Genomic DNA, 27360 nt, shown 5'->3' on the forward strand with positions numbered 1-27360 from the left:
AACAGAAATAAACATGTTTGGAGATGTCAGGTATCTCCAAAACTGTTGTTAACACAATATCACCATGATTTGATCTAGAATGGCACCCAGTAGAGTGCATACTTCTGTCAAGGCACAAAAGTCTTCCTATGCACTCACTCATAGATACCAGCCACCTAAATGCACCTTTTTCATCAAAATCCATTATTCCCTGAACCAAAATGATGAAAAACGCTCACAATGTTAGAGTAGGTGAGAGAAATATCCAGGATCTGTTTTTCTGGATCCACACTAAAAGTTAACAGGGTCTTTTCTGGGCCGAGACCCATCCTCCATCCAGGTTTCGTGGAGATCTGTTTAGTAGTTTTTGTGTGTCCTGCTGACAAACCAGCAAACAAACGGATAAGGTTTACATGGGACATGTAACCAAACAATTGGTTATACCTGTCAAAACTGAAGACAACTGTGCTACAACCATTAAAATCACAATTTTATGATCCATTTCTGTGATGACACGAATGCCCAGTTTCCCAGATACACCAGTAAAAATGCCCAACGTCATAGCCAGCAACATTTCACTCGATGGAGACGAAAGTGAAGGCTCTGTAATCTGTCGTCCCAATGATTGTGCTTCAGAGTGAAACAAAGTACACATCAGTTTTAGGTTTTCACTGCACCTTGACAACATTGCCCCCGTTGAAGCTTTACTGAAGCACTGAAGTTTTGAAGCCCCAAAAACGTTGTTCAGGACAGCCGTCCCAACAAGTGTTCAGAAAAAAAGGAAACATGTTAATCTGCCATTTCCATGACATCTGGGCAAAATTATGTGATGTGATCACAAGCTCCAGAAGAGCTCCTTCATGGACCTTGAGGTGAGACTGTTGTGTAACTTTTGTTCCCATCGTCAAGCATGAACTTCGACCCTTGACTGGTTTGTTGCTTCTGAAACAAGAAATTGTATCTCAATGTAAACGTCCATTTTTTACAAACTCCCATCCCAGTTAATCCTAAACCAGCTGCTAATCCTGAATTTGAGCCCATGTAGAAACGTGGAGAAGATTTCTTTCATGTCTTTATCCTTGTGAAGACATTTTGGCCCAACAGACATAAAAACACAACACACACAGAGGAGGGCCTCTCTGCTGCTGGGATAAATCTGCAGTTTCCTGAAGGGAAGCCTACTACTCCCCCAATAAATCCCCCCCATCAACACACACACAGACTCAAACACACAACCCCTTCATGCCCCTGTGGGAGACCTCCCATTGTCTCCCAGTAGGAACTGTAGAAGGAGGGGGGTCCTGCCAGGAAACCCATCAGGCCGTCCTGAAAGCTGCTTCCTGAAGGCAGCAGGAAAACACCAGAGAGAAGACAAGCAGAAACTGAGAGCTGAACAAATAGAGCCAGTGACACACACACACACACACACACACACACACACACACACAGGCATCCTGCAGCCAACAGCGTCGAGGCTGACATCACATGATGCATCACACCGAGGTTAGATAACATGTTATCAGTTCTGGCTGAGGACTCGAGTGTTTAAGTGTTTGTGTGTGTTAAAGCTCACACACACACACACAGTAACACTTGGTCACCTCTCAGCCACCAGGCGCCACTTCCTGTCTCCCATCCCAGAAACATAAATCTCACTCTGACGTCACATCACTAACATCTTGTACGTCCTGCACCATCCAGAACACAAATCAATTTTTTTTTTTTATCCCAATCAGGTCGACTTCAAACATCACATGCCTCCCCTCCCTCTTCCTTCCAGATCCTCCAGCAAACACAATCAGCCACATTCAGCCCCCACAATGAGGCATTATGCCTGTTTGGTGGAGACGCTGTTTTCGAAAAGTTTTGTGAGGCCTCGTTGTTTTCTCCACACCAACTCCCCCCCCACCATCCCCATGCTCTCTGCCTTTTCCAGACTGTGTCCAGGTTCAAAATGTCACTAAGTGAATTCAATAAAGTCGCCGGGGAAGTCCGTCACACGGTGAGGAGTCTGGCTGCTGAGTGCTGAAGGCTCCCACACAGTGGAGCTGAAGATGCTGAGAACCAGCTGATTTAAAGTCTGACATAAAGCTTCTCATGAAGGATAAAAAGGAGGCCCCTGTGAGTGGAGGCCAACATCCAGAACTAACTATAAGATCTCCTCGCTCTAATGAAACAATTTAATTTGCCTGTCCGACCTTTTCTACTTTTCTTGTCTAAGTAGTCAAACTCAATTATTATTTCACTGTAATTTATTCAGTCTGATGTGTGCATGTTGCCAATTTCCTGTTATTTATTAGTCGTGACAGATCAATGCCTGCCAAGATCATTTTTCCAGTCTAACGTTTGTGAAGACCATCTAAACATCAAAGCGACACGTTCTGGTGACTGCTGCTCTCACTCGCTGAAACAGATGTGAGAGCTGGGCAGTGATTCTGAGCTTTGATCTGTTATGTTTCCCCAAAAACAGCATTTCCGTTCTGCTGGACCATGTGTGTCCTGGAAGATTTCAATGTCTCACACAAAAAAGAAATTCAGATCAATTTATTATCTGTGTTAATGGAGCTTAAAAACAATTCACAGAGACTGCTGATAGTTGGTATTTGATGACCCACGGAACGAGACTCAACATTCAATCTTTATCCAGAATCGCTCCACCTTTAATACAACTCAGTTTGTGTTTGGGGGGGAATTCATTTTGACAGACATTATGACGGGAGTGATTTAAATATGTGGGACTTTGTTTGGTCAGTGTCCCTTGGATGATGTAGCTTGGAGAACATCAAGGAAGACTAGTGAGAAACCTGTTGATTACATTTTTTCAAGGTTTTCTAACATTTTATAGATTGAACAACTGATTATTTGAGGATGTTTAACTAACAATGACAGTAACTGTTGATAGCTGCCCTAGGCCATTTTTCCATCACTTCTGCTGGCCTGGCTCTAAATCCATTTAAGTCGGCATGGCAGCCCGGCGCAGGAGGGATTTGCATTTTCGCCACAACTGGGCTACCTGCTTGAAGGCGTGCCTGAAACCAGTGATGCGCTTGCATTTCTTCACAATAAAAGCCACCCATAACTAAGTCATTTAAAAGCTCTTATTATGAAGCAGCATTACAGGAAATGTTGTGTTTTCACCAGCAGTAACTAAACATGACTCCTGAAACAGCTGAAAGTGAAGATGACGAAACAGTGGAACAGATTAGATGAGAGAAAGTAAAGAGATTCAGTAAGATGCTTCAAAAGTACGGAGAGCTGAGCACACACACTTTTCTTCCTGCACAGACATGAATTAAGTATCGATTCGCAACACACACAAATGAGTGGGAGACGGTGCTTGTTGCGGGTTGGATGCAGGCGTGAGTCGTCACTGCTTCCCATTTGGAGGTGGGGCGGGCGCGACTTGGCCCTTCTCCAGAGCAGTGAAACTAGTGATGGAAAAGCAAATAGGTGTGGCTGCGTTTGAAAGAAAAAAAAGTGTCATAAGTTGCTTCTCTCATATCTCACATCAAATGATCTCTCACAATTACAACTGTTACAAATTCAGAAGATTAAAAAAAAAAAAAAAAATGGTGGAAACCCAAAACAAAAAACCTTGAGATTTTGTCTCTCAAGTAGAAACATTCTGCATCTGTTGGAGAAAACTTCCAAGTTATCCAGTGAGAATTCAGACTACAGAACCAAAGGCCTGATGGACATGAACGGATTCTTTGATAAACAACATTATATGTTCCTTTTTTGGAAACAATGATGTTTGCCGTATTAAGCTTCCCAAACTGCACACAGTTTGTATCCCAGCAGCAGAGAGTCAGCTGAGAGCGAGGCAGTCCCATGCCTGACGGCTGGCTGCCCCTCCCTGAAACAAAGCAGCGCTCAGAAATCGAGTTTTCCCCAATTAGCCGGTTTCCAGCTCAGATGTCACATTGCATTTTGGACCAAGCAGACCTTGTTTTCCCTCCATGGTGAGACACAAACTCTCCCCACACAAGCAGAACCTTTGTAGACGCTGCTTTTTAAATATATATGAGCCCTCTTTCTCCCTAAACTGAATACATGTCTTTCTTTCCCCTCATTTCCTTTTTCTCTAATCACTTCAGCTCTTTCCATTTTTTAACCAAACAAAAAAATAAACCATCCGGCATCTCTCTAAGTTGACCTACATATCAGCTCCACAGATTTGTGTTTACAGTAAGACTGTGACCCATTTGTCTCTTTCACAACAGTAGCAACGAGTCTCCAGATGTTTGATTCTCATAAATACAGAACAAGACCAGATGTCAGCCGCCGCTGCTTTCTGCCCAGAAACGACTGAAAAATGTGTCCGTTATCATGTTATTTCCCTCACTGCTGGAAATTATACCAGTTCAGCATCTCTCTCATTGAGAGGCTCGGGGTAATGACAAGGCACTGGATGTTCGCAGGTCTTTGAAATGCTTTGAAACGACTCCTAAAGCTCCTAAGAACACACCTCCATCACCATGGAGCAGCTCCCGTGGAAAATACATGTTTGCGGGCTCTAATTCAGTTTTCCATCATGCACTGATTCCGTTAGCTCCTCAGAATTGGGCCGGCCATTACTCCTGCAGTCGCACTCAGAGCCAGTGTGATGTCTGCCAGGCATTACCAAACTTAATCGAACATATCGTCGTCCAGATAATCTGCTGAGTGATTTCATCCAAATTGCGAAGGAGACTCCCTTCCTAAAGTTTGGTTTTTTCTTCAGTTGCCTTGTCTGTTGCTTTATTGAATTTATTCTGTCCATATAATTTATTATGCAACTGTTCTTCTTTTAGTAGATTAGTTCTATGAATCCTTTTTCAGTGTTTTGGTGCGTCGTTCTGATAAGAGACCTTTTGCAAAGGGTTTATAAGTTTCAACTAATGGCTTTTTAAAATGGTGAAATTATTTACTAATGCTTCACTAGCAGGGTCTCCATCCAGATGCAACATAAATCTTAAAAGAACTTCAATAACAAACTGGGAAGTATATCCAGTATTTATTTTGTCACCAAAGAGACCAAAAACATTCCTAAATATTGTAGCCGATAACTGCAGCGCATAAACAGACTTTCTGTCTCTGTACCTTTCACAATAAAAGCCCTCAAACGTATACAGAGTCAGCTGCTTATCTGACTTTTCTGAACAGGCCACTCAACGCACTAGCTTCCAAAATCTACAGTTATATATATTTTTTCACTTAAATTAATAAGATTAATAGTTTTCCATCATTATTTGTTCTTAAAAGTTGCTATAACACCTATATTTGATATATCCTGGATATATTTCTAGTCTAAATGGGAGCACGCCTGGTGGTCACGTCTGGTGGTTTGTGCAGTTTGTGAGGCTGCAACTGGACCCTTCTGTAAAATTGGCAAAAGAAAATGTAGGTAAATGCACGTTTTCACCAGAAACTATTGTATGAATTCTAGTTAGTGAGATAAACGGTAGATGGCACTGACGCTCTAGTCGGGTGCCCTCATACCACTGCAGCAAGCGTAACAAAAAACAAAACTCAAAAGGGGGAAATAAAAACATGCTGGAACTAAATCAGGTCTGTTTGTTCGAAGCATTAATGAAACATGCTATGTACTGAACGTCATGATTGATCAGCTCTCTGTGAAATACACCAACTTTTCTACCTTTTACAAGTGTATAAGTCTTTCATTGGTTCTCAATTTTTCAGCATTTCCACTGTTTTTTTGGGTTTTTTTTTTGGTGAACATTTTAATGTATATTAAAATGCACACAATTTAGGTTTATAGATGAGTTATGAGAAAAAAAACAACATGTCAAGTTGTGTAAAGTACCTCTGGCAGAGGAAATCATTTATAAATAACTTTATAACAGTTGTTATTATCCTTTACCAAAGACTTAATAACTAAAGACAACTAACATTTACTTTTGGTTTATTAAAGACAAACTCTCGCCCCCTCACCCACTTAGCAACATTTTTAATGACAACCCAGTTATAATGATTTTTTTTAACAAAATGTCAGACCAAACATTTTTTATTACTTGAGTAATAAATCATTTATTAACCATGATAACGCCATAAGCTACAACTGCTAAACCCTTTATAAAGAGTGCTCTGTTAGAAAGTGGAGCCATTATTTTTTTTAATTCAATTTGATAAATTTTCCTAAAAAAGTTACAGTTACAAAATGACTCATATACATGAAGGTACAGACAAGTTACAAACCAAGATGGAAGAGGACGGAAAAGGTAACAGAACATGAAATATTGATGGAAACAACAAAAAAGTTAAAAAAAAAAAGTAAAAAAAAAAAAAAAAGAATAAACTACAGTATAAGGGTTGTGTTCTCCTTGTTTGGCTGCAGTGTTGGAGCCTTTTTATATGACTTCATAGGGCAGGGCACTTTTCCAGCAGCACCTCAGTGCTAAACACAGCATTTGTTCCAATATGAGCCAGTAAACAGAGGTGATCTCTGTGCTCTAGGGTTTGGGAAACCAGTTCGAAACTGAAGTTCAAGGTCTCACTTTGCCCTCACAGACATTTTCTCAGGCGTCAGATTCAAGAACAGAGTAAGTGACGACAACATTTCGAGACGCCTTCAGGGAAAGTTAACAAACTAGTACAACCACAAACTCAAAAGTTCTCTCTCTCTCTGTTGTGTCACACAAAACTAAACTTGTTCGGTCCAAAAATTAAAATTAGGTTCAAAGGTTTGCTGCATCGCAGTGACATGCAGTAAGTGTTTCCAAAAGCAGTTGTGGTTTGGTTCTTGCAGAGAGAAGTGGTCAGTTTCTGCAGAATCTGACCTTTCTGGTTCTCAAACCACAAGACCGTGGTCTGTCCTCAAACCAGTCGGCCACTTTCACCACATACCAGCCAAAAATCATAATCAGGGTCTGATAGATTGAACAACTTCACCAGATGCTACAACAATTCACTGGCTGTTTGGTGACTTTGGCGTTTTACCACCCTAATGTTATTGCACCGTTTGATAAGGGCCTCTTTCCCAAGATCTGCCAGTACCTCAGCTGATGTGAGTATTTTTAGAGTTTCTCAGGCAGTGGAGATGGAAGTGGGAGGAACATCTGATTGGACCAAATTGGTAGACCCTCCACTGACAAGTCTGGAAATCCACACTGTTGTTCAGACTAATGGCTAAGTTTGATATTAAGTATGACTCAGGCATAAAACCACAGAGCTTAAAACCTTACTTTTGTATGGAAATGATCTTTTCTCGAAGCAAATTCTAAACTCTGTGTGACTGTGTACACATCCATGCCTGTGGTGAACTTTGCATGAGCTTTATGAACAATGTGCGGCAGCGACACGCCACTCAATAATACTTGTCGTCTGGCTTCAATCTCCTCTACCATTGAAAATGTTCTATTTTCCTCCTTTGATCCATGACTATACCCAACTAAGTTCCCTTTCTGCTGGCAATATATAATATATTGTGAAATACAGTCTAAATGTTAAATACAGTCTAAATGTGAACGCTTAATCAACGTATTCCAACAGACATCTACTTAATCTGAGCTGTGTTTCAGACTAGACATCAGGTTCACATATAGACAGCCATCATACTTCTTTAAGACACAAACTTGCTTGCTTGGCACCTGAATACACTACATTTTATTCATCAAGTTTATTCCCTGTGAAAAATTAATATAAATGCTCAATAAAAGGCTATATCGTGATGGTAAAGGAAACATTCCTGGATCTCTTTTATTTAGATCTGCACCAAAATCTACTGGGGTCTACTCCAGGCTGAGACCCATCCTCCATATAAGTTCTAACTTTTATCACCACCACCTTCAGGATATCAGAGATGGAGCACAACACTTGAAGACTGACCCAAGAAGCATCCATCAGGGGGAGATTCAAGGCTCTCTCTAGACAAAAAAAGAGGCTTTAGCTGAATATTCAAGAGCAGACAGCTCTGATCTCAGTTGAGAGAAGAACCAGCAGGCCATTTTAAAGATCCAAAAGCTTAAGAATGGGCTTCAAGGAGCTGAAGCCATGAACGCCAACGAGCTGAGCAGAGAGAAGGTGGTCTGCCCACTCACAGCTAACATCTGCAAAAAGACATCAAACTAAAGCAAAGAGATAAAAAAAAAAAAAAAAGAAGAAAGAAATCCAATCAAATCCCACATAAAATAGTCTCTGCCATCATTAATACATGTAAATGAACCACACTGTTCGGTGGTAACTTTTTGACCACGGCGGTTCAGGTGCTGGTTCAGAACCAGTGCTGGCTCTAGAACCAGCTGTTTGTGTTTAGACAGCCAAAGAACTGGTAAAACATCATATTTGTCACCTCGAACATAGAAGATTTTCTCAACAGGAAGCACTGGGTGCACGTCAAAAAAGAGAGACTGGTGCATTGCAGGTTTTGACAATAGCTAAGAAAACTTCTAGCCTAATCCTTCAAAAAAAAAAAAACCTTTTCATTCTCACTCAACTGTTGCACGCCCCACTTAAAGACTGTGTGTTAACAGTCAGACATGAGATAAGAAGTCCGGGGCCTCAGGGGAGAGCTGACTGTACATCCACTCAAACGACCTTTGGCTGCTTTTCCTTTTCAGTAAATACAAGTACAGAACGTATGGATGGTCTGTCCAGAGCTTCATTATGAAATCAACCTCTGCTCTCCTCTAATCACCACTTACACTTTATCTCATCAACTTACATAAAATGAGTCTGAGATGCTCCTGTTAGTTTTTGTGGTGGTGATAACTGCAATTGAAATACCTCATTGTTTTTTAAAGATAAGCGATCACAATTGCTTGAATTATTTCAAGAGGTCAAGAGGAAGGACTTCAGACAATCAAATTCAACATTATCAGATTACATTTTTTTGAGTCAGATTCCTCCAAAAACATGAATCTGTCATCTTGAGATGAATTAAAACACGTTGTGTCTCGAGACAACAATTAAATTCAAACTCGATCTGCAAAAACTCAAACTGCAAAAACACGTAAATTGTTTACTTGAGTTGGATCAGTCGTGAACTTGAGACTAACAAGGGAAATAAAATTATGGGCAACAGAGCCGCTCTTGATTCCTGTAAATATCAAAGCGTCCCCCCAGCTCTACCGAGGAGAGAGAGAAACTTTGACCAGCTTTGTTTCACTATTAAATATTTGTTTAATTCCTGTTTATTACATTCTGCTGTGTGCACTTCCAGTCTGGAGCTTAAAGAGTAAACCGACAGAAATCACATGAAGACAAGTTTTTCCTACCTTGTAAAAACCAGAGCTGCACATACATAACATGCAGCACTCAAACACACTGAACTTCTGAGGAGCTTCTCCTCCTTTCAAGGGCGATTTGGAGAGCCACTCCAATCAGAGAATCTGATGTGAAGCTGAAAGTGGCAATTTCCATTTTCAAAGCCTGGATGCCTGCTTATTATGATGAAAGCCTCCTGCTATCAGGTTCAATGCAGCCCTGACACTTAAAACTAATTGTTGCCTCAGACAAATAAAGAGCTGGAGCTCTAAAATCATCAACAAACCACAGAGAATGAAGATGTTTAAAGTCTCCTGGGATTACTGTTGCAATCAGTGGATATCGGTTTAGTGCTTTAAAAACAAACAGATGACAAACTCAAGATTCCTCCTTGAAATAATAAACTAATGGCTCTGCCCTTAAAGTGTGCTTTCAGGCGGAATTAGGCCTGAAATAACGCTGCTTTTGCTTGAGACACGGCTAGAGACGTCCCGATTTCCATCAAAAATATCAGTTTTTTGTCACAACAAACACATTTGGAAATTGTCCCGACGTCGCCTTAAAAATACCCAGAGGTGTGACGTTTACAAATGATGAGACACAGTCTCGAGTTGAGTTCACTGGCTTAGCATCTTTCTGGCCTGTAACTCCACCACCATCCGTTCCACCTCCTGATATAAACGTCAGGTCGTGAACATGTATTATGTACATGATGTGACACGTACTGTAGAAAATGTCAGTTTGTGAACGTATCGGTGGTTTGCACAAAACTCTCTATGAAATGTAATGGAGAAAAGTGTACAGCATCTTACTGAAATATAGAACTGGAGTAAACAAACTTTCATATGCTATTTAATTAGTCGCAATGCCTGCCCACATACTTAAAAAAAACAGGTGTGTGCATGTTATATGGGCACAAACAACAGTATCCGTGGACAGAAAACGTCCTCACCAGAGAGAATTTCGGCTCGAGATCAATCCTCCATAAACTCTTAAAACTGCTCAACACTGACTTGCCCATGTTTGCTCATCAAGCTGACTGGACTTGATGATTCAAAACCACAAATATCCACAAAGATGGACAAATATACGACCTTATATCACTGATTTTGGTGAAACTGGATCATGTTTTATGAAAAAATATTTTCTGGTTTTCCCAGTTTTCTTCTTCCTCCTCTGGCTGCTCTGCTTCAACTCTCAGCTATTCACAGAGTTTTCCTAATGGACGGATAGCGTTGCCTGTTGCTAGAGTAACCACGAACTGTAGCTGCCATTAGCTACTAAGCTCAGTTGGCCGTGCAGCTAGTGACAATGTTAGCCGATGCTCCGCAGACTGGGAGCTCAGAGCTACAGGACTGTGTCGGTCTCTACATCCACAGAGAACACCGAAAGTAGCCTCTAAGACTGAAAACGGTTGGTTTGACAACAGGAAATACAGCGCCTCTGACTCCGGCGAAGGCCCAGAGGGTTCATGCGGGGACAGGAGAGGAGCTACAGGGAGGTCGGGCATCAGTCAAGTCGACGCCTGCCTCTGGAGGCCGGAGCGAGACTCTACAGCCGGGTTAGTCTGGGAAGCCAAACACCAGCTTGTACAGTATTCCCTGTGGTCAAACTGGCCTCTGTTGGTCTCAGAGGCTGTGTTCAGTCTGTCGCTCAGGAGACGACGCCGGAAATAAACATGACAAAGTCCAAAACAAAGACAACACGGGCTGTTAAATGTAAAAGAGGAAGATGGTGAATGAGTTCAGGGTGGAGGCTTGTGCACGCAGCAGTGATTCAATCCCAATAAACCCACGATGCTACCTGTGAGAACATGCAGATTTTGTTTTTCACTGTGGGATACACTGGTGGGTCCAGCTTTCTCTTCCCTGCATGAAGTCACTGCAGTGAACTGAGTAACTCAGTCTTCAGCCGCTAAAATTAAACCCACTCGTAATAGAGCTAAAAATACGACGGCATGTATTTTATCAAGCGGCAGCCCTCGTGAGCACAAGGAGACTGAAATTTAATTCAGCGTTAATTTGATAAACTGTCGTCCTGCTCCAAGGTGTACACAGGGCGAGGAGGCATGAAATAGAAGTTTGGACGAAAGACGAAATATCGGGACAGGTATCAGAGTGTAACACTGACCCGCCAACACCTCTAACTAAATTTACAGAGTCTATTTTTGAGGCGACAGCAGTAAGCCAAACCTCAGGCTCCTGTTGCAGGAAGACAGTTTCCCCAGAGAGCTTCAAAAAGTTATTAAAGGATTAACACTCATATTTAAAGGACGATTCCAGCACAAGTGAATCCGACACTTCATCCTTTAGAGGCACAAAAATTGGTATGTTTTCTTTGACTTATTTCCCAAAAGCAATAAACAACCTCTGTTTAAAAAACGTTGAATTACAGTTAAGACAGCTTTAATTTCTGTTTCATTTCACAAGAAGGCGCTTAAGTGGAGTTTCAACAAAGAGGCTCCACATCCTGACTCACTCTCTTCCTGCGATTATTCCCGAACCAGTCAATAGATCTCCCCCCTTCTCTGCGCCATTATCAGATCATTTAACAGTAATTTCTTACGCCCCAATGTGTGAACACACTGAACATGAAGGAGCAGAGGTAGCCCCATTCACACTGCCCTCTCAGTGCAGGTATCATGCTCAGATTCTTCATCTGTGTGAAAGTTTTAAATGCGGAGAGAAGGGGGGCAGTTTCTCTGCTGATCATTCCTCCAGAAAACAGCATCCCTCCTCGCAAGTGAAAGAGTCAGACAGCGTCCTGTCTACTGATGTTCATTATGTTATTATGTCACTTTGTCACTTTCCAGGATGTTTGGTGGGTCAGAATTTTAATCACAACAGCATCCATATGATTATAAAACAGTTGGCAAGTACATGAACAGGGGGGTTTGGGGGAAACACAGACATCAACGTCCTGACGTGTACCACCATGCCTCTTTTGGATCTGCAGCACCAGCATGCCGTATGAATTGACATATTGTGCGGCTTTACGCCTGCGCTGCTTGGTTCTGCGTGAACAGACAAAGGTGGAGAACTGGCGAACCTCTGCTGCACTGATAATGCAGAGTCTCTGTGGGTGAAAAGGGCTAGTGGCTCTAAGTTTCTGAGCTCCTGCTCCTGGGAGACTGAACCCAGAACTACACAAGAGTTTATCATTTTCACTATCTGCACTCTTATTGTTTCAGTCACTACCCAGAGTTCATGACCAAAGGTGAGGACTGGGTTTCATGACTCAGCAGCCTCTTCAGAATCACAAGTCAGAACTGCTGCTGGAGCCGCACTGATCTTATTCTCCCTCACGACCAAGAAAACAGGAACTTGATTGCTGGAGGCCTTGAGTCCCTTGGCCTACCAAGCCTACACCAAAAAAAATATTGTGATTACTTTAACAGATACCGAGAGGGGTCATTTTATTTTCTCATTTTCAGTGAAATAAAAAGAAAAAAACATTACAATGATATTGCTGTTGTCTGAACCAAGCAAGCCAACTACCGTTATGAAAACCTCGTGAAATTCTGCAAAACTCCTGAAATCCAACATCAATAGTTTGTTCCGTGGTGTCTGGATTTTTCTCTTGAGCTGCTAAATGCTCTGCTGTGTTCACCAACTAGGTACTGTCCTATATAGGATAGAATATAATGATTATTATTTCACATTTCTTTTCAGTTTCCTGTGGCTGTTTGGTTAGGTCGAGGGAAATAAAACACTTGGTTAGTTGAAGGAAGACCTGATGTGATAACCTCTGTCTGTCTTGTTGCCCGAGTCACTAGGTTATGATATTACTAAAATTGATTGATTGTTCAGTTTCAGTGGTGGAGCTTCACCAACATGACATCATCAGATCATACAGTCGCTAACTGTGTCCCTCTGTTGTTTGTTGCCTTGCAGCTAACACACAGTACATTTTTAGAGCTTATTTCCACTGACAAGAGCTGCCTGCTACAGCCGAAACAAGCCCAACAACAAGCGTGAAACAAACTACTCTTAAAATGAAGCTTAAACTCTCTATAAGGCTCCTGAGTCGAGCCTCAGATTCATGAGACAATTCTCTCTCGTTTCATCACTGCAAGCGTCCTCTTCCACATTGTTGTTATACAAATTATAGATTAGCTGCTTTAAGTTTAGCCAACTAAACACTAGGTTAAGGTTCGGGAAAAACCCCAGTTACAACTATTCCAGCCGACATTGTGTCCTTTAACAGAGTCAAAGCTCGTCAATCTGTCAGGTTAAATGTTCTCGAGGAGTCTCAAGTGAAGGCTGTGAGTTCCTGCATTTCCCAGAATCCAATTCAGCAACCTCCAGGGAGGGGAAGTGACCACGTTTTACTCAGACGTTTCTGTCCCTTCTATGGTGGATTTCTCTGTGTATTACTGCTTTTAAGATGTTCACTGTTTATAGTATGAATCACTTCATAATGTCCTGCTCTCAGGCTTCGCTGCAGCCCAGAAACAGCTGATCTGGAGGTGACGATTTCTGCAGGAATGAAAGACGACCAGCTGCAGAGACACGTCTGCGTTGTTCAGCCTCACTGTGACTAACTCAACAGCCGAACATCCAATACCACAGAATAAAACTGTGAGAAGATGCACAGTAATAACAGACAGGAGACCGGCCAGGGGAGGGTTTCAACACTTCTGACAATAAAGGAGGTCGTAGAGTGGGGGGATTTCCATCCCATGTAACAGCCTCACCCACAACACTGTCTGAGGGAAAAACAGATTTTTCTTCTATATCTGCTCTACATCTGTTGTCTTTAGGTAAATAAACTGTATTTATGGAGCACTTTTTAAAACAAAAAAGTGCTTTACTGGAAAAAGGGAGGGAACCCAGAAAATAAAATGATGGTACGAGAAAGCCAAGAAAACGAAACGGCTTCAAAAAGATTTGCATTGATTCTGAGGCGTTTTCCAAGTTGAGGAGCAACAAGCACAATCACAGAAACACAACAAATCTGCTGGAAAGATCAATATTTGAGACTGGAGATCACAACAGATGTCACAACCAAGACACCAGGTTTAAGTTCAATTTCAAGAATATACAATCATTTTAAATTAGGTGAGTGTGAAAAGAACAGTGAAAATATGACATTTAATATATTTGAGTGAATTAAAGTCTCAAAAATAGAAACCGACACATGATCAAAAAGAGGTTGCATTGTCAGTTATAGAAGCGTCATGGCCTTGGATTCACTTTGAAGGTAAAAAAAAAAAAAAAAAAAAAAACCTTAATAGTCAAGGTGTAAATCCTGATTTACCTTGAAAATACATTTTGAGTCTTAACTGAAATGTTTATAGATTTTTGCAAAATGCACCAAAGTTTGAAACACTTCAAAGCAAAGGACAACAACCTGTAAGCCACAAAAAGTCCTGCAAATATTTTTTTAAAAATGTGTTCACCTCTGTGTATCAAAAACACGACAACTGAAAAGTAAATGTGTTTCTTGCAGAGACAATAACATCAGTTGTGATCAATAATTCACCAGCACACCTTGACACAGCTGAAGCTAATGTAGTGTGAATCCTTTTGTCGTTTGTTCACAGAGTCACAAAGTCAGGCCTTAATCAGCTAATCAGTATCAGTCTCGTGTGTGTTAATCGATCCCTCAGTCTATTTCTTACCTTCTGGCTTCTGTCCGTCCAGTCACACTGAGACTTACCATGACTTTCGGAGAAGGTAGGAAAAGTTTGGGAGGAGAAGAAAAAAAAAAAAAAAAAAAACTCCTATCCCTGTCACGGCTGTCAAGTTACATAACGTTTAATGGAAGGCTTCCGGCTTTGGATTTCAAAACAAAACGCCAATATTGGACAGGTCGCCATGGAAGACAATATTACAGCACAATCTGCATTCAAGTCAAACACAAGTAAGCCTGGTCCACGGTGACTTACAAACAAGAAGGCAGAGCAGAAATGTAAAGTACACAAGACAACATGAGTTATAACAAGTAAATGGAATACAAAACATGAAACAGGCTAACTCAAAGAAAGAGATGGCAAAAGCCATGCAAAGCTAGACTGAAAACTAAAAGATGAAGACAAATAGATGAAAAAAAATAAAAGCAGAGAATAACGATGAGAGGAATTAAAACTGATAGACGACTAGGAGCGGTAAAAGGAGTCAAAAATATAGAAGTGTATATGTTGCATGTATTATTATTTATTTGTGAGATTGTACATTTTTGCCCGATTAAATAAAGGTTATCAAATAGAATATATAAATATGAAGGAATCTGAATAAAGAAATTTATATAATTTTTTTAAACATCATCACAGGCTACATTTTAGCATTTCATCAACCAGTATATTTTGTTGTATGTTAAACTATGTTTATTATATATTGTACACTACTCACACTAAATCGTGAATACAGCACTATATTTTATATTCTATTTTATGCTATATTCCTATACCATATATTATACTATCCTATAGTATTACATTTTACTGTATGTCATATTTTGTCACATGCTAAATGGTGTATGTTAATATGTTTCTATTATAGATGATCTATTATATTAGATTTACATTACATTTCTCAATATATTAATACACACATAATATTATTATTCATTCATGTGCCACTGTTATTAATGAATACTTTTACTGTTGCTGCTTTGCATTTTTAAATATGTACTTTTAGTTACTTTTAAGTTATATTATAATGTTTTACTCTACACTGTGGTATTGCTACTTTTACTTAAAATTACTAATTTGCAACCATGCTAAGGTTTTAAAGGAAAAGAGCTCATTTTATTCTGCAAGCTCTGTAGATGTTTTATTACTGTTTGTCTCCACAATTTTTTTTTTAATATGACTACTTAAACAAATTAAAGAAAAATGAGTTCTTCCTCAAGGCTTATCTTGCACTAAAACCATTGTGTACTTTTTATTTTGAAGGCATACCGATGTCTCCTCCTGTCACTTCCTGTGTTTTTGACGCAGCTTGCATCGATCACTGCTAGAAGGAATCAATAACAGACAGCTGGATCCACCAATGAGGAGCGAGATCCCAAGTCCCTGGGCGGTGACGACAGAGGGGCGTGGTTTGTTTGTCAGTTCGCTCAAGTGGCGCCAAAGTGGCAACAAGAGGCGTTATTATGTGCCGGACTCACCAAATATTACAGCGTCTGTCCACAAGTAATGTCAGAATGACTCACCAGCTCTTCAGCCCAGCTATCCGCCTGGAGCAGAGGCCATGTTCTCTTCTGTTTCAGCACAAAGTTGAGAGTCTGAACACTGATATTACTCTACCAGCCTGTTCATATCAAAGCACAGCGACGAGAAGAAACTTTTGGCTGCGTTTTTTATCTAATGGCAGGTTGTTCCCACACGACGACAAGAAGTATACACGCGTTAATGTGGAGACGAGCGCCCCAGAACAGCCTCATAAACTGTATTACCTGCCACCCGGCAGCTGAGGGCGCTGTTGTCTCTCAGGCTGAAGACTGTTAAATGAGTTTATTTCAGGCTTGAAGACCTCCTCCCCCTTCTTCTTCTTCCTTCTCCTCCTCCCTCTTCTTCTTCTTCTTCTTCTTCTTCTCCTTCTACTCAGTATAGCAGTATATATTAAACAGTTCTTGCTCTCTGTCTCATTCGCTGTTCACATTCGATTGGGTTGTAATCCCGCCTGTTATTACATGACCAATACAAACTGACTCTGATGAAGCAGAAGATGTGGGTGAGAGCTCAGTTGGAAGCCAGTAGCCTTAGCTTGACTTAAATTGTTTTTTAATCAGGGAGGGTTATATTAAAATATTATTATAAAGTGTCACATTACCAACAGAATCCTCATCCATTAGCCCTTGAGTTAACTTAACTAGTTAAATACCATTTACTGAGGAAGTCCAACGGGATGTGATTGAAAGTGGCAAAATAAAACTTAATGAATTGCTCAAGGAAGCTCATGGGACAGCTCTGAAAAAAGCTAGTAAGTCACCCTTGAGATTTTTTTTGTATGTGGGTGTCAAACAAACTAACATAGTAAGGGAATATATCACATTACTAAAGCAAAGACAATCAATTCAAACCAATAAGGAACCCCATGAGATGTGGTTGAAAGCTGACAAAAAAATAGTAAGCAGACATTTAGTATGTTTATCTTCCCCAAAACAGGTAAGCAGGTGATGTATCATCTGTTATCACATGACTGGAGCAAACTCTATGCTGCTCTTAGATTGAAAGCTTCAGAAAAAGCTAGTAAGTGAACCTTGAGTTAAGGTTTTTGTGTTCAACAAAGATGGATGACTTGAAATTTCTTAAGCTCACAGGCTGGGTTTCTGTCAATTTTACAGATTTATGTTTTAAAAAAGTAAATAAAAACACAAAATGAAATCCTTGCAACACCTGAAGAAATCAGTGTGAATCTAAGCAATGAAAAACAGGAGCAGTGATGGTTGATTTTCACGTTGTCAACTTACAACGACACTTTATTTTTCTAGCTTGCTGCTACAAAGAAAGAAATGTGATACTCAAGTGTGCAGGCGTTTCACTTTGTCAGGAAGGAAAGCTCGGCTCTCTGGTGACCAGAGGGAACAATGCAGGGATTGGCAGGTCACCGTGACCTGGAAGAAACAACAAGAGCACCTTAGAAATGGATTAAAACGGTCAACAAGACACTGTCAAAACACTGCAAGCAGGCCGCAGCACCGGCCAGAGCAGGAGGAGGTCAACAGTTTAAACCTCTCCTGGGTCACCCTGGAGAAACAGATACTTATCAGTACCAAATATGTGACCTCTGTGGTCGTTTGGAAAGACCCTCAAATTGATTCCCGTGGCAATTTCTTTCAAAGGGTGGAGTGTAACTAAGTACATTTACTCAAGGACTGTCCTTATACAATTTTGAGGCGCTTTACTTGAGTATTTATATTGTCTGCTACTTTCATCCCACTATTTTGTGGAGGAAAATATTGTTCATTTACACCAGTACATCGGATAATTTTGGGTGCAAGTCACTTTCCAGATTGCATTCTTTAATGAATTTATTTTACGATAATCAGATTAAGAAAACACATATGCTGAAATATGCTGAATATTGACTCTGATATATAATATATATGCCAGGATAACTTCAGGACATTGAACCAGTGTTGTTAGAAGTACACAAAAGCCTAAAAGATATCATGTCACCAAAAGTCTTAAAGGATCTGATATTACAGAACTTAATTATCAAAATGACAAGCTTAAGTAAATCATACATATATTTACAGGTATTTTATACAGTATACTCTGGGTCAACATTAATTATTTTTCAAATTACTGCAATCAGTGCTTATTTTTTTATTTTATGCGATTGCCGATGAAAACAAATATATGTATAAAAAACTACTTTGGCTCTGATGCGGCATGTAATCTGCAAGGTGATAAAGTTAACAAATAGATGTAGTGGAGTAAAGAGTACTATATTTGCTTCCAACCTGTAGTGCGATGGAAGCATAAAGTAGAAGAAAACGAAAATACTCTAGCAAAGTACATGTACTTCAAACTTGTACTTAAGCACAGTACTTGAGTAAATATACTAAGTCCCATCCATTACCGCATTAACATGAGGTACCTCAACAGTTGAACTTAAGTACTATCCATATCGGGGACTTTCACTTTTACCAAAGTAATATTTGAACACACTATCTTAACTTTTAATCAAGTTCTAGCGTCATCTTTTTACTCAAAGAAGACATTTTTGAGTATTAGTACTTTCCAGTGGCTTTACTTGATTATTTCCATTTACTACTTCCACTTTCAACTGGGAGAAAAAGTACTTCAGTCTTGCAGAAATGCATTTGATTGTTGCTTTTAATTTTAATCAAAATGAACTTGAAGTATAAAAAGTAGCAGAAGTACTCATTATCCAGAATGTAAATTACAAAATTGAATTTTAATGATCAACACATGAATAGCTGTTTCCCACCCACTAAAAGTAGCCTGACCCTGATGAACGTGCAGCAGTCGGTTTACATACGGACAGTTTCCTGATGGAGCGCACAGATGGAGGAAGACACACATGTTGAGATATTTTACAGTTTCTCCTTCCTCCAGGTTGGCCTGACCTCTGGTCCACAGGGTCACACTCACTCAGTGACGTAGATCAGACCCAAGAGACATGAACACATCGTCCTCAACCCGGTTTGACCGCTGTCAGCTAAACTCCACTATTTTTTATTATTCTCTTAGAACAGATGTAGGTTTTTATTGATCAATAATTAGTTATTGAACAAAAAATAGAGGAAGTGAGGTTATATAAATATAAACTATCCCTTCATTTAGTAGGTGCACTTATTTTTGTGAAGCGAGAGTGAGCATGAGTGAATCACTAACAAAGCCAGGAAGTACTCATTCGTGCTAACCACATGTAAGTAAGTAGTGGTGGAATGTAAATAAGTACATATACTCAAATAGATTTCAGTACAGATTTGAGGTACTTGTGCTCTATTTGAGTTTTACCGGGTTAGACATACGTACAAATACTTTGTGCTTGTCACAGCTGCATAAAAGAAGCTGCCTATAATCTGATGAATTGCCGCCAGTGATGTCACTCAGTGGCTGGGTTGCATTATGGGGAATGTAGGCACCATGTTTTGCAAAAGAAGAAGAATATGTGGAGTAAGAAGGTGATTTCTCTTGTTCTGCTGTAATGACTGATTTTTTTCAACTATCCATAATGAGTCCAGTGGAGTGCTTTTCAAAATCTGGTGCCTACGTTAGCCACAATGCAATTTAGCCACTGAGTGACATCACTTGAGGCAGTAAAGTAGATTACATGCAGCTTACTCTGCAGCAAGACAATTTAGTATCTCATACTACTCGTTTTTTAGCTGTTGCTGCTACAGTATATATTATATATTAAATATATTTAGATATAGTATATAAGTAGAACATTTTCTTCTCTTTTTAAAGCTGCACTATTCAGTGTTGTATTTGTTAAAGGTTGAAGCTATATGTGATCTGAGGAATTGCTTCCAGTGATGTCACTCAGTGGCTAAATTGCATTTTGGATAATGTGGGTTTTGCGCTCATCATGAATAGACTGAAAAACAAATCATTACAGCAGAACCAGCCTTTTTATTCTATGTAGTCTTCTTGCTTTTCAAAACCTACATTACCCACAATGCAATTTAGCCACTTAGTGACATCACTGGAAGCAGGATGGATCATTCTCTCCTCAAGAGAAAAACAATCCCTGTATTAATCTACTCCAACTTGTATTTGATCAAATCGTGTTTTATTACTTCTGCTCATAAAGTAGTGATTCCTCCATGGTTCGATCATTTTGGGTGTCAGTTTTTATATTATTCATGAAACACAGGTGAAAGTAACGCGCCCTGACCTTTAGACTAAACCAAAAAAAGCAGCGAGTTGTTGTTGTTTTGTAAAGAACAGGGTGCGTGCCCCTCTAATATTTACAGTTCCAACTGCTCACAGGTTACGTTTTGCTTTCACCTCAGGTTCATGTCAGGTCACTCCTACTGTTGTTTTCACTGTGAACATTAGCTGAACCACTCTTAACTGTATCTTTGTATAAACCTTTGTACACTGTGACTGACGGAGCATGGGCAAACAAATTCAGAGGCCAGCAGCTCTTTATCAGAACAAAAACCCATAAAGTGGCTTCCGCACCAAGCAGCGAGTGGTACAGACAGGATGGAGATAGGAGGATACCTGTCCGTCAGCTCTGAGTGAGTATGAATCAAAGTCCAGAGGCGCTGGCAGCAAAACATGTTTTCTTTTCACCGGGCCTGAAGGAGAGTGCAGGCTGGACCAAACAGGAAGAAGCCATAAACACATTTGAATCAGTTTCAAGGTCTCCGAGGAGGGAAACAAGCTCCTGGTGTGGCCTCAGAAAAACAAGTTTAAGTATTCATAAAATGTCAACTTTCATTAATGATTGATGTTTTTATTAAGCTAATAATAATAATAATCATTTACTGTAGTGTTTATAAGTATCGCAAGGTGGCACGTTCAGTTGTAAATGTTTTTGTTCCACAACACAAATTCATATGTCAGCTTCAAGTTTGCTCATTAGATAAACTCAATCAAATGAGGACAGTGAGAAAGACTTAATGGAGGAATAAACATCCCCGAGTCACAATAAATTCAGCTCTGATCTGGAGCCACTTACAGATGCGAGGAGAGCCCAGAGGTTACTTCTATAATTTTCAGATTAAAAAGTGGATTCATCTTCTCTCCTGTTTATCAATTTGACTGCAGCAGCAATCAGCGGAGGAGAGCTCTATGTTGACCGTCACCTGGAGCTGGATGGGGAATGTACCTTACTTCATGAAAGTAATGCTACAGAGTAGAGAGGGGAAAAGAAGACAGAGAACCGGACTCTCTGGTGAGTGCTGAGTTCAGTCATTCACCTGAATTCAAACACAGACACACATGTTTCAGTGGTGGTGATTATACTACTAAGCAACAACCACTGCTGATAAGAATCACTCAGACACAAATGTTGACAGACAAGGGAATGATTTAATTCTGTTTATGTTAAGTTTAGTCTCATTTGCCAACTTCCCTATCCCTGAAGCAGTGACATAACCTCAAGAATTACTTTTCAAGGAACCAAAAGGTTCCTTCAACTCATTGCTGTGTGCTTTTTCCCTGCCATCTAAAGACCTGCTGGTATCAGGCAAATTAGTTGGCTTACTCATGAAAAACTTGACCTGTTCTTACATGTCAACAAAAAACATCCATCGTACAACAAATAAAATGACCAGCTGATTCCTCATAGGCATCCTCGTCCAGGGCTGACGTTCCTCCAGTCGAAACTCAGCTCAAGTTTGATGTGAAATCTGGATTTTCAGTGGAAATTGTATTAAAACTAATGTTCTGTTTACAAGTATCAGAAATGTCTTGGCAGGTATCTATGATCTTAGTAATTACTCACCAGTGAGCATCAGGTACAACAGAAAACTACAGTTTGAGGAGCTCCACCTGAAAAAAAAACACTGACGAGCAGATGAAGGCACCCACATTCGTTGGTCTGCAGCTGCAGGTGAAGAAGATGCTGACTGGAGGATGCAATGACACGTGTCAAACTCAAACAGTTAAAATGACTTGGCTCATTCTTTTGATAGTTGACACTCTGGCATTTCTCTCAGGGGAAGTGACACAATCAAACCAGTCAATCAGATAATTAAATGAGTGTAAGTAGCAAGAACAAAAGCTATTCCAAGAAACTGGGGAAAGGTACCAGCAGCTAATAATTAAATCTTCTTAATGGAAAAACTGAAAATCTTTTGCCAGCAAAGATCTACAAATCCCTGTTAACATGTATAGTTTTACAATATCCACTTTAGCTTTTCCCCCCTTCGATATTATTAATGTGATGGCCGTTAATGTTGGGATGTTGAATATGAATGTTATGAAAATGTGAATAATGTTTGCTTTATTCAGTTTGGTGTCAGTAAAGACTTTTTATAGACTTGTTATAATCTGAATATTCTTTCTACGCACTGGAATATCAGCACAAAGTAGCAGCAACTTCAGTTAAAAAATGTCAGTATTTAAAATGAACTTGTCTCTTGATGATCTTCTGATAACGACTTGCACCACTGTCTGCAAAAAGATCTGGCCCATGGGAATTAAACAACAGACAAAGTAAGTAAGTAAATAAGTAAGTAAGAGTTTTGATTATATTCTTTGGATTTTTGTATTAATCTCAGAACATCTTAAAAACTATAAACACCGCACGTGTGGTTAGAAACGCAGTCATCTGGGCTGAACATTCAAACGTTTTCCGCTCTTTCTCACCCCCGTAAGGCTTTCCTCCTGCTTTCTGGGTGAAAGTTGAATTCTGTAAGAGAGCGGTTTGACCTGTATCACAGTGAGTTCACAGCTAAGCAAAGCTTAAAGTGTGATGGGAAGGTGCTGTGAACCAGTGATGCCCCATGAGCCTGACACGGCGGTTATAACCCTGACAAAGAGAGGTGAGCTGGGGCTTCATTTTCAGAAATGGAGCAGAGGTCAATGAGTTATTTATGTTTCATGTGATAAGACTGAAAAATGGTGAGTTCAGAGATGATATGTGATGAAACTATAGGAACCAGCACTATTCTTTTGAAAGGCGGACGTGTCATGTTAGTGATGAAACTCTTGTTTGATTTTCTGATGTGGCTGACTGAGGTCGAAGTCGCAAGTCCAATGAAGCTTTAGCTGAGTTTAGGTGGGTGTCCTCATGGCAGCATGGGCCAATAGACAGTATCGTACTTCCTATGGAGACTTAAAGGATTTAAGAGACAGACAGTAAACAGAGAGGTCTCGTGTGAAAGAGTATCAGTTGGTTTTCTTGATGCAAACACAACCTCTGGGCCACTAGCTCATCTCATTCCTGAACACAAGCACAAAATACAGCAGCTTATTGAGCACCAACAGAGCCTCCTCATGTTAGTCTAAACAAGACTTAAAGGGATATTCCGGCGTAAATTTAATCCATGGTCTAACACACCGTGACACTGATTAAGACCCCCCCCACAAGAGATCAAGTTTGCAGACTGCTAGCTTATGTAGTTTTAGCAACCTCAGAAAAGACCACATGATAACAATACACTGCAGTCTATGCCTCCACCAAGAAATTGCCATCCAAAAGCGATTAGGGGGTCATACTTGGTGTCACGGTCTGTTAGACCATGGATTAAATTTACACCGGAATATCCCTTTGATGTGCTTCAGCAGAAGCCGTCTGATGGTCCAACAGTAATGGAAACCTTCGCCCACACAAATATTTTTACGATGTGCTAAACTCAAGGTTCAGCATCCGTCAATTTCTGTAACTTTCGGACATTCACACAAGTTTGCATCCTGATTACCCAAAGTGCAGAGGGGGGACAGTTAACACAGTGTGATCTGTCTTATGCACTTTCTCTCAGTCTGAAAGCAGCTATTTTCAGAACGTCCTCACACCAAAACAATAGAATAGGTCACTGAATTGACAGTAACTGCAACAGCCGCATGTATCATAGAATTGGGGTTACATCCAGTAACTACTATTGATCGAAAGTATTAATTGTGGTTACTGTTGTGGTTTTGTCACAGCTTTGTGAGGTTAAGGCTCCAAAACTATCAGGTGAGAAAAAAAGATCATGGTTACGGTTACATATGGAACTTAAACTGGCGACAGAAAACTTTTCCCTCCCTAAAGTTTCTGAGGCGTAAGCGACTATTGATGGTGCCGCTGTACTAGAGACGACTGGATTGTTTCTGTTTCCCTCAGAATTGCTATTGAAGATAACAACAACACAGGACAAGACGTGAGTTAATGCAGTCACCCAGTGGCCGCGTGTCCTGCGTCAGACAAAACTGTACAGTGATATCAAGGTTTATAGGGAACCAGTGTGATGGTTTCATTATTCTATATCCATCGCATTGTGCAATCATCATTCACTTCATAAAGATGCTTTGAAGCAGAAACTCATCCTTTGTCAGTGTATGTTAACTACGGTACGTCTGTGCATATGTTTGACATTGAGGTAATCCAAGAGAAACATAGTAATCAGGTTGCATTATTGTAATATTTTACTTGTGTAAGGTAACTGAGTGTACCTGTGTGTCTTTATAACAGGAAATCAGAGCACATTTTTGTTTTATGTTTACACTACATCTGTAAATTCCTGTATCTTGTATCTTCCAGGAATGGCCAGCTGCTTTCAGACCTGGCTGTCCACAAAAACAAGCTGCCAAGATGCCAAAATGGTGTATGAACAGGTTTGTTTGAAGCACCTCAGTTTACATCCATTTTAGTTCACTGCAGGGATGGTTACAAGTTGAGATTGAAAGTTTGTTTTCGATCCACAGAAGTAAAAAAGGAAGTAAAAGTAAGTAAAATAAAAAATATAAAAATGGTGTGGTCAGAAGTATTGAACAAATTAGTTTGACTAGATGATACTGCTTGATCAAAAACAATAATGATAAGGAGATTTTTTTTTAAGCACAGCAGAAAAAACTAAACGCACTGAAATATCAAGGACAATGAACTTTCTGCTTTAGGTGCTAATTTAATAGCCTTAAAATACAGAGACAGTCTTTAACAGTTGTTGCCATGTGGCCTCATTAACACTCTGATGAAAACAGGAAAAGTAAAGTTGCACTCTTTGATCAGGGAGACGATGCGTTGATGGTAACGAGGCTGCTTTCTAGGTTAAAGTTCAAGCTGGAGAATCGGACTGCAAAAAAAAAAGGAAAGGAAAAAAAGGCAGACGCTCGCGAAACGTGCAGGAACACTGGGATACAGATGCTGTGTGAGCGTGGAATCTGGGTAAAAGGTCAGTGTGATGCAAGTGAACGAACAGAGAATGAACCTTTGAATTGTAAATAACAGCTGCTTTTAAGGCGTCCCCCATGACATCAACATGTGAAACTGTACACGAGCGCTACCTTTCACACACTTTTCTGTTGTGCCAAATGTACTGAAGGGCCGCTACAAGACAGAAGACAGACTTGAAGGCTGCTTTGCAAAACTTTTTGTTTACTCTTGGAAACATGTGCACGAACAAACAGAAGAATAAAACATTAAGGTAAAATTATGCCATTTCTTATTAGAATTTCTTGTGATTTGTGTCTGATTGTAACTGGAGCAGACAGGAAATAAATATAACTGGCTGTTCAGGTCATTAAAAACTGCAAAGCAAATTTTGGTTTAAGAAGCAGTGTGACATTTTGGAAAATATGCTTGTTCACTCTTTTTCTGAGAGCTGGATGAGAGGATTGATATCTCTCTCATAAACATCCAACAAATATGACACTTACAGCTGGTTAGCCTAGCTTAGCATAATGACTGTAAACAACCAGCCTTGCTTTGTTAAAGAAGTTAACAAGAACCCACCTACCAACACCTCTAAAGTTCTTTAACAATTTTGCCGGACCTTTGCTCTGCTAGGCTCCGGTAAGTTACTGATACTGGCAAGAAATAGCCTGGCAGTAGTCTGAAAACCAAAAACTGTTTGGGTTTTTTTTTTTTTTTTTGGAAGATCTTAACAAATGAAGCACAACGTGTAGATCTGTGAGACCAAGAGGTGCTGGTCGGTGGATTTCATTGTCCTCAGACAGAAACCCAGCTAGCTTTTTCCCCTCTGTTTATAGTCTCTATGCTAAGAAGAGTTAACTGCTAGCTGTAGCTCAAAATGTCTTGGTTTAGTTTATTTGAGAAGGAGAAGTGCAAATAAAAAAACACATAGTAATACACAGTTGTGGTTGCGATGCTCAATAAAATCCATCCACAGTCAGAGCCTGGGGTTCTTCCTGCGGGCCTGGCGACGTGTCTCCGTACGATCGTTTTCCTAACTCTTGGCAAGAGCACGAATAAGTGAAATTCCAAAAATATCAAACTATTCCTTTCCTTTAGTCCACATTAATTGTGTATACCACTGTCGAGATGATGCAGAAGCGAAAACAGAATTCTACTCGGCTAACAAAAGCAGTCAATAAGCTTGATGTTGGCTCAAGTCTTTGTTTCACTACCTCGAGGTTTTCTGTTGATGGCTTTACTGTGCGGAACGGACTGAACGGACTGTGTCATTTGAAGTAACTGGCACAAAAATCCAGACTAAACCTTAAAATAATTTCCGATCTTAATGCAGCACTTGCGGATGTTTTTGTCAGTCGGGGCTCAGTCTCCCAGCGAGTCGCCCTCCAGCTGTGCATGTCTGATCCTAAACAGAGTCCAGAGATATTTTCTGCCCGAGAGGCTGATGCAACATACCAGGCACGTGACAACACCCTCACCTTTCACACACTAACCCACTGATGCCTGAAAACACAGTCTCCCCCCACCAGCAACTCCCCGCCCTGCTGTGGAAGCTCATGTACTGTACATGTGCAGATCGTGTTTTACTCTAATCTGGCCTCGACCCTCACAAACAAATCAGGGCTGTTTGAGGATGCGAAAAGATGCAAACTTAATCGGAAGTTTGGGGATAACGCTCTCATTTTATCATTTATCTGCCTGTCAGTGTCACCCACTTCCCTCAAATCACAGATACAGAGTTGGATGTGTAAAGCTTATCCTGAAAAAAACATGCAGGGAGAAGACGGCGCTCAGCATCTACAACTGAACTTTGCCACACTGACACGTTTAATTTTAAGGCTAATTTGAGCTGGAGTGTATTAAGTCATTGTCAGTGGGTTCATCCTATTTATCTTAGGTCTTGGCCGCTAAACAGTGAGCCTACGTAAGCACGCGTCATAAT

The 27360-nt window shown here is 40.2% G+C and overlaps 1 protein-coding gene across 5 annotated transcripts in view; it reads right to left on the bottom strand.

The window, feature by feature from the left end:
* The window catches only part of kank3 (KN motif and ankyrin repeat domains 3), a 37568-nt gene extending 20908 nt beyond the window's left edge, over positions 1–16660 (bottom strand). For 2 of the 5 annotated variants that reach the window (XM_037114810.1, XM_037114806.1), the window contains exon 1: positions 16342–16534. The gene's annotated coding sequence lies outside the window, so the exon portion shown is untranslated. Of the gene's footprint in view, positions 1–14806; positions 14890–16341; positions 16535–16584 lie in introns of those variants that run through there. The other 3 variants (XM_037114808.1, XM_037114804.1, XM_037114807.1) reach the window with 3 other exon arrangements.
* Positions 16661–27360: the final 10700 nt, after the last annotated feature.

Source organism: Acanthopagrus latus, chromosome 11 (genome assembly GCF_904848185.1).
Source record: "Acanthopagrus latus isolate v.2019 chromosome 11, fAcaLat1.1, whole genome shotgun sequence".
Taxonomy (NCBI): Eukaryota; Metazoa; Chordata; class Actinopteri; order Spariformes; family Sparidae; genus Acanthopagrus; species Acanthopagrus latus.